The sequence below is a fragment of the Protopterus annectens genome, chromosome 3.part0 (genome assembly GCF_019279795.1).
Source record: "Protopterus annectens isolate FY-2018-M chromosome 3.part0, PAN1.0, whole genome shotgun sequence".
Classification (NCBI taxonomy): Eukaryota; Metazoa; Chordata; order Ceratodontiformes; family Protopteridae; genus Protopterus; species Protopterus annectens.
In genome coordinates, this window is record NC_056731.1 from 1,343,335,983 (window position 1) to 1,343,348,847 (window position 12,865).

Genomic DNA, 12,865 nt, shown 5'->3' on the forward strand with positions numbered 1-12,865 from the left:
GTGGCTTAAATTAATATTTACAAATGACATAATTATCTACAAAATTCTATCTAGCTAGGCTGGCAGCCTTCACACCATCAACACACTCTTATGTCTGCCAAAACTACAAACTTTGCTGCACTGCAGTTTCTGATAAATCATGATCAAGAAACACTGTTCCTCGTTCAACTATTATTCTGTTACCAGGTTACCTCCGTTGCAACAAAACCTGCTCCTTGTCATATACCAAATCACAAATTGTAACAAAATCACTTTTGGCTGACTATCCCTTTTACCTACACAAACCATACTCAAGTGTACACTTCAATACCTAGTTTTATGCATTTATTTATCCACGCAACTTTTGCTGACCAGGTTAGTCCCACTAGGCCACTGGCCTCTTTTCAGCGGAGACCCAATGTGGTACTGATACTGACTAGAGGAAATTTGGCCAGGAAACATCCATCTTCCAAATGTGACCAGCGTATGTTATATTTTGACTATTTGGCTGCTTAGTTCCATAGATTTGATTAAACGCAAACCCATCTTCTCTGAAATGGCATCACACAGTTCTAACTGCCACTTTTGGTACCCACCATACTCATCTTTAGACAACTCAAGCCATTTAGCATAACGACTGAACTGTCCAGACACAGCTTTCGACTGCTAACTGCTTCTAGGCCACATTTCATAACTACTTTGCATAACTTCATGATCAACCACTGAATGCTCTCTTCAATGGATTGAGGCCCAACACTGATGAGTGGCTTCTTACACTGTTTATTAAAATAACACCCTTCTTCACTTTCCTCCACATCCGAGTCCACCACCACAAAAAATACAATACAATACAGCACTATTACTATAAGTACATTAAAAAACAAATCACACATTAAAAATACACTCTTTCCTGTCATACCTGAAGTATCCACTAAAAGGAATAAATGACCACTTGAAGCACTGTAAATCTCACCCCCAATTGCAATTTGTAACAGTCAGACAACTGTGCTTAACCACAGAAAGAGGACTGGTCAAGCATATCCCCTAATATCTGACAGAATGGACATGTTCAATAGAACAGCCATGAACAGGAAAAAAAAAATCACAATGTTGGCGAGTTTCACAATTTAAAATTGATGGCAGTCTAAAAGAATGTTTTTTGTTCAGAACACATTTGGAGATAATCCCAAGGGCCACACTCATGATTTTAGCTTCAAAAAGTCTACCTGAAGAAGTTGTTCTCCTCTGGATAGGGTGTACATCAGTGTATTGATACACAGTCCCATCTTCCTTCATGGAGCACAACATGTGCTTACTACATCCCACCCAGATACTGCAGGAGCTCTGCCACAAGGCCCAACTCCCAAAGATTTTCATTGAGAATTTTGTCATTGTGCAGTGTATGTAAATTTAACTTGAAGAATCTTGTTGCCTTTCAGGAAATCAAAGAAAATCTGTTCTACTTTGTATCTCTCTGCTAACTGCTTTGTACCAAGTATAAACTGATTACTCACTGTTACAATGTGACCTGAGGGTGGAAACTCACTACACCCTGCTTCATTCCCCTAGCCCTCTTACTCTACTATTATACTTCCCACATGCACATTTCACTTGTGACTCTTACTGCTTAACTCTCTCCAAACAACCTTATTATCATACAAACATTGTTTCTTTTTACCTAATTCCTAGCTTCCATTTAAACTTTTAGCACCATTTCCAACTGCCCTTCTTCCTCCCATACTGTTCTGCACTATATTCATTTACAGTCACAGCCCCTCCCTAATAGTACCTGTCTATTTTACATTGTATCTTCTACTTTTCCCAAATAAACTCTCACTTCTACCTATGTTAACCACATCCTCAATCTATCATTTTAAACCCCTCTAATTCCTTGCATTCCAGAGAAGATACTAGGACAACCTCTCTTTCTTCACAGAAAACACTTTCCTACCTACCCTCCATCACCTTTCAGATTCCAAATGACACTAAATAACCTAATACCCTGCAAATTATTTTTCCTTCTTGATCCCTACTTCACCACCACCGACCAACAATAGCATACACATCTTATTTACTTAATCATGCTACTTCTCAGCTTATCCTCCATTCTTCTCATCCTACCATGACTCTATAATAGCTCTCAATATCTCTCCAACTCTGTCCCAACCACCAATTCATACTTCCTCCCTACACACAGCACCAAACCTATTTAATGACACCCTCACCTATACTCCAAACGTAGACTAACTTCATTTCAACGTAAACTAAAAGAAAATAAAGTGGAAAAATACTATCCAAAAAACAGTCAATAATAATTGCCCAATATACTAAAATCCTTCTAGAAGGAGACACACACCCCAATCGTAGCCCCATCAATCACAACAAACATCAAGACAGTTCTCTTCCACACACTACTGTAACCTTACCAAGGTCAAACCCCAACCTGGGTAATCTAACTTTTGCTGCCATAAATTTTAGAAGCATAAGGAATAAAGTTGCTGAACTGCATGCCTGGATTACCCAAGTAAACTTGGTATTCTCACTGTAACTGAAACTTGGCTTAAACCTGGCATAAACGACTCTGGTATTACCCTCCCATTTATAATATCATCCATAATGAATGTACAAAGAACACAAGGTGATGATATTGCTTTAATATTTCCCAACTACCACATTTCTCCTTACAAAAAACAACACAAAAATTCAGTTCAACTGAGCTTATTACTTTCCTGAAATTAAACAATTATAAATAAATCAGCAAGAAAACACAAAAGCACTGAGTGTATACCAGCAGCAGACCCAAACAGAATTCCAAGCAAAACCACAGCTGGTGACAGGCAGAAAGGCAAGGCTCAGCAGTTGTAAAAACTACAGGTTTTATGAAAAGTTAACACTTTCGCAGAGTTCACCACCGCTTCATCAGACAAAAAAGTAAAGCAAATGAACTTCTTTTATACTAAATTTTAGTATCAATTAACATAATGCAGGATCCTAATTGATCCACAAGGCATTTACTTTTAAAGCAACAGCATCTAAAAACAGCAAATAAAACACAGCAGTAAAAACACAGAAATGCAGAATAATATATTTATCTATTTTTCTTTGCCTTTAATACTGGTTTTAGGGGTACATGGTCATTCAGACCCATTCCCCTATGTGCTCCTAACCCTAAAATCCACTGTAATTCTGCATTTTCTGTCATATTTACTAAGCCCCACACACACACCCTCAGTCAAAACTTGGAATACAAATGTATGTGTTGCCATTTGTGTGTGTTTTGCTAAAAGACTACAATCATTCCCTCTTCTCATGCAATACAAATGATCCCGCACTCTCTCTCTCAGTTTCCAGTTAGTTTTACTTATGTAAAATTTGAAACTCAAAACACAGTGTGCTGCATAAATAACATTCTGTGTACTGCAGTCTGCTGAAACCCTAAGTTTCCATAAAAAGACGGTCTCTGGATGCTTCAAATACATAGACTGATCAATATAGTTACAGTATGCACATTCCTGACAATTATGTGTACCTCACTGCCTTTCCCCTAAATTATGATATAATCTAGGATAATAGGTCATTGGCCTACCAGCTCTTTTACCTTCTCTCATCAGTATGTAAAATATGCCAGTTACTTCTGACCACTTCCCTAATCCTATTCACCTCTGATGTACAGGTAACTCCTTCACTCAACCCTTTCTGGAATTCATAAACTCCAATGCCCTGGATCAACTTATCCACACCCCCACCAGGGGCAACAATATCCTAGATCTAGTCATTACCAATATGAGTGACCGGTGTTCCACACCTGAAGTCAATGCCTCATTGGTCCTATCCGACCATAAGCTAATTACCCTAGATATCCACATCCTGCCTCCAACCCCCATTAAGGAAACCATGGTAAAAAAATTTCTCCAAAGCCAACATCATGCTTCTTAAGACAGAAGTGGTGAACTTCATGACACCCATGCAGATGGACAATGCAGTTACAACTACTGAATCCTACACAATTGCACTTTATAAGCACTTACATGAGTGCATGGATCGTGCTATCCCAAACAGAACCAAGACGCTATATTCCAAAAAAAAATGAAGCCAATCTGGTGGTCCCCTGCCATAAACAAACCATACAACAGAAGGAAGAAACTCTTGCAAAAGAGAGTAAAATCCCATGAGTGGAGGAGCTTCCTGGTCAGCCTCAGTAAGAAGCTGCGATCTCTGATAAAATCCTCCAAAGCTAGTTACGAAAACAAAATCGGCACTGATTCTAAAGACATCCACAAAGCATTCTATAGCTATGTCAAGAATCTTAATGGCAACACTCAGATCTGCTCTGAGTTACAGCACAATGGCACTAAATATACAGACCCAACTGATATTGCCAACATCCTGGCAGATAGGTTCAGTGCTAACTTTACCCCCCTCTCACCCCCTAAAGAGCCCATCTCTATACCGGAAGAATGCAAAGTTCCTGTAATCACGGCTGCACAGGTAAAAACCACACTCTCCAAAGCCAAGAACACAGCATCCATGGGACCAGACAACATCCCAGGCTGCGTTCTTCACGAACTACAAAACGAACTGGCACCCCACCTAAGTACCATGTTCAATCATAGCCTCACCTCAGGCTTTGTGCCTGCTGAATGGCACACAACAACGGTTATCCCATTCCACAAGGGGGGAGCCACCACGGACCCCAGGAACTACCACTCCATTAGCCTGAAGAGCCTGGTCTGCAAGGTCATGGAACGTATCATCATGGAACTTATAAACAAAGACATTGGTAATCTCCAAACTCTGGATCCCACCCAGTTTGGGTTTGTAAAATGCAGATCATGTCTCCTAAACCTGATAGACTTCTTTGAAGCAGTCACCAAGCCGTAGACAAGGGTAAGGTGGTTCACACAGCCAATCTAGATCTTGCCAAGGCTTTTGACACCATCCCCCACTCTGGAATTATAGATAAACTCACTAAACTAGGTTAGGTATAAATCCCTATGTCACAAGATGGGTTGCCAACTGGCTCACTGACAGAACCCACACTGTGAAAATAGCAGACTCCAAATCCGACTTCAGACCAGTGACAAGTGGAGTACCACAGGGTTCAGTCCTGGGTCTTTTCCTGTTTGGTATCTACTTCTCTGAAGTACAGGCTAACACAGAAGGACTTTGGCTAATTTTGCAGATGACTGCAAACTAGGAGCCATAATCGAAACTCCTAACGATGTGGACATCCTACAAAAGGGCCTCACTAAGACAGATGCCTGGTGTCAAAGCCATAGCCTCAAGCTCAATGCCAAAAAGTGCATTGTCATCCCCTTTGATAAAAACTCTGTACCCATGAACTACAACATAGGCGGTAGTATACTTAACACCAAAGGTGTGAAAAGAGACCTTGGGACACAGGTGGACACTAGTCTCTCCTTTGATAATCACATCACCACAGTAGTCAGGAAATCCTTCTACGTGGCACACCTCATCACAAAAGGTTTCTCATCCAGAAGAAAAGAGGTCATTGTTCCCCTCTACTCATCACTCATTAGACCCATTATAGAGTACAACGCCCCTTTTGGTATGTACCTCACAAGACATTTACAATAACTGGAAAGGCCGCAGAAATACCTCACAAACAGGATTACCAGCCTCAAACAGATGCCATACGCAGACCGTCTCAAAAAACTCCAGCTTTACTCCGTCGCATATCGCCTAATCAGAGGTGATCTCTGCCTAAAATACAAAGCTATGCAAAACCCAGAGCTGTTGGACATGCTCCACTTAAAGAATTCCCAATCCCTCCGAGCTACACACTCTAGGGACCTAAACCTTGTCATCACAATAAACAGAACATGCTGGAGGGATAGATTCCTGACCCAAGACTTCCCATACTCTGGAATAAACTACCTATCTATATCAAACAAAGCTCCTAATTAGCACTCTTAAAGAAAAATCTTGTTAATTGGATGGGAAATAGGAAATTCACCCCGGGGATCACCTCTGTCGCTCTGCTCGACAGTGGCACAGGAAAATAATTTTCTTGGGTGGCAAAAGCCAGGGTACCTTTTTGGCTGGGCTTGTATAGGCCCCAGGGCCAATAGCCTAGTACCTACCTATGAACCTATAATAACCATGTGCATTTTCATAAAACTACTTTCTGTGTACTTAACTGTATCATTTTGTTGTGAAAATTAGGGCTTGGCCCTCCTTCATCTTTCCTCATTTGTTTTACTATATGCCTTGTCAATTTCCACATGCCCATATCCTCTACCCATAAAGTCATCCCGTAGACTGCATAGTCCCTCATAAAAGTCCTTGTCATTACAGGATAAACGTGAGTTCCTCATAGCCTGTCCCTTAATGATATTACTAAAAATGTGTTGTGGATGCATACTTTCCCTAATGCAAATACGTGGGACGATGACTTTCTTTCCTGTGAATGCTGGTGGTTAGACCATTACCTTGCTTGCCTATAGTTACATCCAAAAAAAAAATCAGTTTTACTCATGGATTTACTTAGAGTGAATTTAAGAAAGTGACTGCTGGTGTTCAAATATAGTGCAGTTGTGTACACGTACCATAAGTGTAGATGTTCGAGTGTATTCACTGTTGCAGTCATTACATTTGGGTAATCTGCTGGCAGGTTGCCCTCAGTCAGCCTGATTAACAAAGTCTTGAGTCTTGCGTCGGTTGCTGTCCCTTCTTCCATGACGTCAGGTCGTCAGGGGTATAAAACATGCAGCCGATGCCATTACATCAGTTTTCCTTGCCACAGATGTCAGGTGCCCCCCAAATGGGGAGCAAAATATATAAATATATGTAAAATAAAAAATACCAAAACATATACCTCCAAACAAAAGCAAATACACCAAAAAGGCCTTTAAAGATAGTAACAGAAATGAGAGATATAGTTAGAGAAAAAACAGGGGGCTGGAGGGAAGGTAACCAGGACTGCAACAGTGAATACACTCGAACATCTACATTTATGGTAAGTGTACACAACTGTACTATGTTCTTCATGTTTCACTGTTGCAGTCATTACATTTGGGTAGAATCCCAAAGCTATGGTTGGGAGGATGGATTTATACAGCATTAGGAGCAGTTATAAGGCCCTGCAGGACAGCAGTGGCAAAGCCTGCACTGGATTTAGAGAAGAGAGGTAAATAGTAATGTTTGGTGAATGTATGAACTGAGCTCCAGGTAGCAGCTTCTAGAATGTCTCTGGTAGGAACCCCTCTGAGAAAGGCTGCAGAAGTAGATGCAGCCCTGGTGGAATTAGATCTGATCCCCTTGGGGACAGGTTTACCATGGTGCATATAGCAGAAACAAATACAATGACTTATCCATTTGGAAATAGTCCGCTTTGAAATAGCCTTTCCCTCTGCCCCTGCAGCAAATGCCACCAATAATTGTTCAGATTTTCTTAGAGATTTTGTCCTGCTTAAGTAGAATCTTAGTTGTCTGTGTACATCCAATGAATGCAGAATCCGCTCACCCTTGTTCTGTAGATCTGGGAAGAAAGTTGGCAGATGAATGGTCTGATTAAGAGCCACACTAGATACCACTTTAGGCATAAAGGATGGATTGGTCCTGAGAGCCACCCTGTCTGGGTAAAAAATAATAAAAGGCTCCACTGCCATAAGAGCCTGTAGTTCTGAAATCCTTCTAGCTGAAGTGACTGCTAAAAGAAAAGCTGTTTTCCAAGAGAGAAATTTTAGGTCTGCAGTAGCAGCTGGCTCAAAAGGAGGTAGAGTGAGTTTTTCCAAAACAAAATTGAGGCCCCATGCAGGAGTTGGTGCTCTACTGGGAGGTCTTAAATTGTTGGCCCCTCTGAGGTACTGCTTTAATAGCAGAGGATGAGAAAAGTGGGGAGGCTCTGTGTTGTAATGAGCTGAAATGGCATAGGCATGGATTTTTATGGAAGAAAAAGATAGGCCCTTGTGAGGCATCTCAGTTAAGTATTGCAGAATCTGAGGAATATTGGGCATTGTTGTGCTTACTCCTTGTGCTTGGTTCCAGGCACAGAATCTTTTCCATTTGTCAGCATAAGATTTTCTAGTACTAGGCCTTCTAGTCTCCAAAATGACATCCATCACAGGTTTGCTGAGAGATGTAACTGATGAAATTAGTTGATTAGCCATGCTGCAAGACTCAGAGTTTGGAGCTGAGTGTGCAGAATTTGATAGTTCTGCTGAGACAGTAGGTGAGGTGTCTGAGGCAGGTACCACGGAAGAATGTGCGACAAATTGCGCAGGAGCGGGTACCAGTGTTGGCGAGGCCAGTCTGGAGCAATCAGAATCATTTTTGTTTTTTCCTGTCTGACCTTGGAAAGCAGAGGCAGAGGGGGAAAGGCATAGATTGATAGGTTTTTCCAGATGAAGGATAGAGCATCCACTTTCCAAGCTTTTTTGTGATGAATTCTTGTGCAGAATTTGTCCAACTGATAGATCTTTTTGCATCACCCCAAAACTATGTCTGGGCTCGCCCATTTGCGTGTCAACATGCTGAAGATTTGCAGATCCAGCTTCCATTCGTGTGGGTCCATAAGATTTATTTATTTATTTTTATTTTACATTTGTTAACCGGAATAGTCCAACTGGATATATGTCCATTTTCAGTGGAGGCCCGGGGAGAAAAGCTCCAACAACAAAAAAACAAAGTATCATTTTATAACACAAAAATTTGGGTAGCATGAAAAAAGTTACTTAAGAACAGTGAGACACATTTTTTTTTTTTTTTTTTTTTTTTTTTTTAACATGGAGTCAAAAAAGTTGTCATTTCTAATAGTGTCATTAAAATTCATTAAATAACATCAGAAGTAAGTGTGAAAGTTGTAGTTACTAAAAGGTGACATTTGCGGATTGTACATTATGTGGAGAGAGGATTAGCCAGGCTTGGTACAATAAATAGCAGGTCCATTTTGACCCCAAGTATAGTTTAGCTTGGCTTTGAAATGACTTGGAGAAGAAAGTGAGGTAATCTCAGGAGGTAAAGGTTCCAAGATCTGCCTAGAGAATTAGAAAGGAGAGAGTCACCAGCTAGGTTATTAGTTTTGTATGTCTGGATGAGGACTCTGTTAGAAGAACGCAATGGTCATGGGTGGTTATACAGGGTGACTAGGTTTTTGAGTGCAGGGGTGTTTTCAGGGTTGTATATAATTTTGTGGGCCATGATCAGTTGGTTATATAGCAACAGACTAGGTAGTTCAAGCCAACCAAACTGAGTTAGACTGATGCAGTGATGTGTCCTAAAAGGGAGCCCAGTGGCAAATCTGGCAATGTGATTATAACAGTTAGTGATCTTGTTTAGGGTTGTCTTATTGTTATTTAGAAGAGGAGGAGATGCGTACAGGAGAGTAGAGAGAAGGTGAGATCGAGCAATGGCTACCTTGGCTGGGGGAGTCAGAAAGCTTTTTATTCTATACAGTGATCCTAGTTTTTATTGATGGTTTTGATCAACTGGTTAACATGTAGGTCAAACTTTAAGTAGTTGTCAATAGTGACACCTAGAAGTTTAGTAAATGGGTCAGGTGAGATGACTGTGCCATCCTTAGATTTAATTCTGATGTTTATGGGGCAGGACCTTTGTGTTGGTAGGAATATTAGCATTTTAGTCTTTTTGGGATTTAATATCAAGCGGCGATTAGAGAGCCAGTTTTCTACCGTGTTAAAGGTAGTCTGGGTAGTTAGCTGTAACTATTTCTGCTTAGTTCGTCTGCCAGAGTATTTTGCTTTCCTGGCAGGAATTGAGCTTGTAGATGTATTTGATAAGTCAAGGCCGTGTTCCACAATGCCATGGCTAGTCTGCAAAGGGGGTAGGAATGGGTACCCCCCAGCTTGTTTATGTACCACCTGACTGTGGTGTTGTCTGTCTTTATCAATAGTTGTCCTGGATGAAGGTAGTCCTTGAAGGCTGTCAGAGCAATCTGTACAACTAGCATCTCTTTCTGACTGATATATAGGTGCATTTGATTTCTGACTGATATATAGGTGCATTTGATTTGGGCTCCATTGGCCCTGAATGCATCTCCCTGCCAGATGCGCCCCCAAGCATAATCTGATGCGTCTGTAGTCACGGTTTGGGTGGCAGGGGGTTGAATGAATGACAGTCCCTTGTTTTGGTGACAGGCCTCTGCCCACCATAGGAACTCTAGCTGCAGGCAAGGAATGATAAGAAACATTGCTTCCAGGCTGTGACAATGCCGACTCCATAAGCTTTTTAGGTACCATTGAAGTTTCCTCATATGCAGTCTTGCATATGGAATTAGAAGAATGCAGGAGGCAATGAACCCCAAGGCCTGCAGAATTTGTCTTGCAGATAGCTGGGTTTTTGTGGCCACCTGTTTGAAGCAAGTCATCAATTGAATTTGTTTTCCTGGCGTAAGGCAAGTCATTTGGGTTACCAAAAATACATAAGCATCCCATGAGGCCTCCGTTTAGAGCCATTGTAGCGGGTGGGGGCTGGTTGACAGAGCCTATCTCTAGGTTTCTGGATAAACAACTTAGAAAGGTTTTGTATGAATCTGAGGTAGTGTTAAAGGACACACAACATTGTTAAGGTATCTAATATAATGCAACCAATGGAAAGAATAGTAAAAGTATTGCAGTCGTGGCAAATTTAGATGTGATCTCATTATTTATATGTATTCCCAATCAGGAAAGGATAATGATGGTGAAAAGTGCCTTAGATAGATACAGAAAATTTGAATCAAAACAGGTGGACCTATTGCGTCTACGTCTGGAATTAGTTCTGGGGAATAACATATTTTTCTTCAAAGACAAGTGCTACTGGGAAAAAAACAGGAGTTGCTAAGGGCATTAGCTGTGCAAATTCCTATGCCAACTTAGTAATGATGGAATGGGAATATCAATGCATTCTAAATAATCTGAATCTTTTTCTAAGCCTCTGAGCCCAATCGAGCTTTTCTGTGTTGGAGGGAAGCCTTCTAGCTTATCAGTGGGAGTGGTAAGCACTAGGTAGCCTACTTACCATAAGAGTGGTTTCTGGGACCGTGATTGTAGTTTATTGGCCGTTTGTGCAGTTTTTACATCTCTTTCAACTTTCTGGTTTAAAAGTCCGCTTTTGAGCTTGTTTCCCACCTTTTCTGTAACTAGTCTAGTCCAGATACACATTTGCTGTATCCAGGACTGTTTGTAAGCTTCTGAGCCCCCCAAGCCTTTCTGCGTTGGAGGGAAGCATTCTAGCTCATCAGTGGGAGTGGTAAGCACTAGGTACACTATCTACCACAAGATCCAGGTACAGATTCTTAGCTTTAGCACTTGAATTTACTTATTTGTGTTCAGCACTTGTTCAGAACTTGTTAGCACTAAATAAGCTATAAATTACATCACTCAACCTTCCTCTTTATATAGAGGAAAACAGCTTTTGTACTTACTTTCCTCACTTGCTTAGAGAAAAACAGCTCTTGTACTCACTTTCCTCACTTTTCTAGAGGAAAGTATTTTTTTATTCAGTCACGTCGAAGGGTCAGCTCCCAGTGTTCCCTCCTGTCTATTTGATGAATCTGGGCATCTTGAGGCAATGTAGCAATTGCTTCATCTACACAGCCAACCCTCTCCTCCTACCACCCAACACCACAACCTGTGAGAGATGCACTTATCTAACCAAACTGGAAGTAAAGTTCTCTCCAACCAAGACTGAACTTGACAGTCAAGAGGAGAAGGTAAACACTTGCACTACACCACACTCATCACATAGTCCCACTAAACCTACACCACCAAAATCCACACACATAAACACAAAAACATTCGCAGAGGCTCTCAATAATAATCTGCTCAAGCAAGAGAGACCTCCAAAGCAGAAAAGTAAGCAACCTCCACCCCCAACACAATCCAAATGATGCATAGCCCACAGACTCAGTGTGCCAACAAACCACAGCCCATAAGGCAAACCAACGTACCGAACACACTAGTCATAGCTGACTCTATAGTCAGACACACTGATGTCCCACTCACCAGGCTAAACAAGGAGAAGGTTACTGTCAGCTACCTTTCAGGTGCCAGGATCCGCCACATAACCCACGCACTCAGGTCACTCCACAACAAGTACAAATATGACTCTGTCATTGTCCATGTTGGTGTGAACGACCTGAGATGTACCTCCCTGGACTACATGAAAAGACACATGTAAGAGCTCTCTGATCTTGTAGCCCAGGCAGGTATGACCCTAGCCCTGAGTAGCATCCTGCCATCGCCCAGAATGATACTGCAGTACAAGGACAAAATGACCGACTTCAACAACTGGCTAAGCTTCTGGTATCATTCTAAGGGGATCCAGTATCTGTCTGCCTGGGAGGACATGGTCAATAGACCACGATGCTTTGCCAGAGATGGCTTGCACCTGTCTTCCCTGGAATTCCAGATACTGGCTAAGGCTCTTGCCACCCCACCCCTATTGTGCCTTTTTTAGGCAAGGTTCAAATGACAAATTCACCACCGTAACAGCAACAAGCAAGCAAAAACTGAGGGTAATGCTACTCAATGCTAGAAGTCTAAATCTCAAAACGCACTCACACGAGGAACTCCTTAAAATGGAGAACATCAATATCTGTGTAGTGACTGAGATCTGGTTCAAGGCTCTAGACAGCACCCCTGCATTACCAGTCTATAACTCATACCACACTTTTTGGCCATCTAACCTGGACCAGAACACCAAAGGCGGAGGTGTGTCCATATTTATTAAGGATATCCCCACCTCCAGGCTAGTTGTGCAGCATAATGCATCCGAGGTTATCCAAGTGCAACTAACTCTGGGCAAAACTGAAATCCAAATTGTAACTTGCTACAGATTCCCCACCATGCCTCAGGATTCCCACTCCTCTTATCTTGATCTATTGGAAAATATTAGGGTTCAACCAAACACCCTAATAATGGGC

The 12,865-nt window shown here is 41.5% G+C and overlaps 1 protein-coding gene across 1 annotated transcript in view; it reads right to left on the reverse strand.

The window, feature by feature from the left end:
* TRAPPC8 (trafficking protein particle complex subunit 8) overlaps window positions 1-12,865 on the reverse strand; it is a 3,178,250-nt gene that overhangs the window by 472,432 nt on the left and 2,692,953 nt on the right. The gene's annotated exons all lie outside the window — the stretch shown is intronic.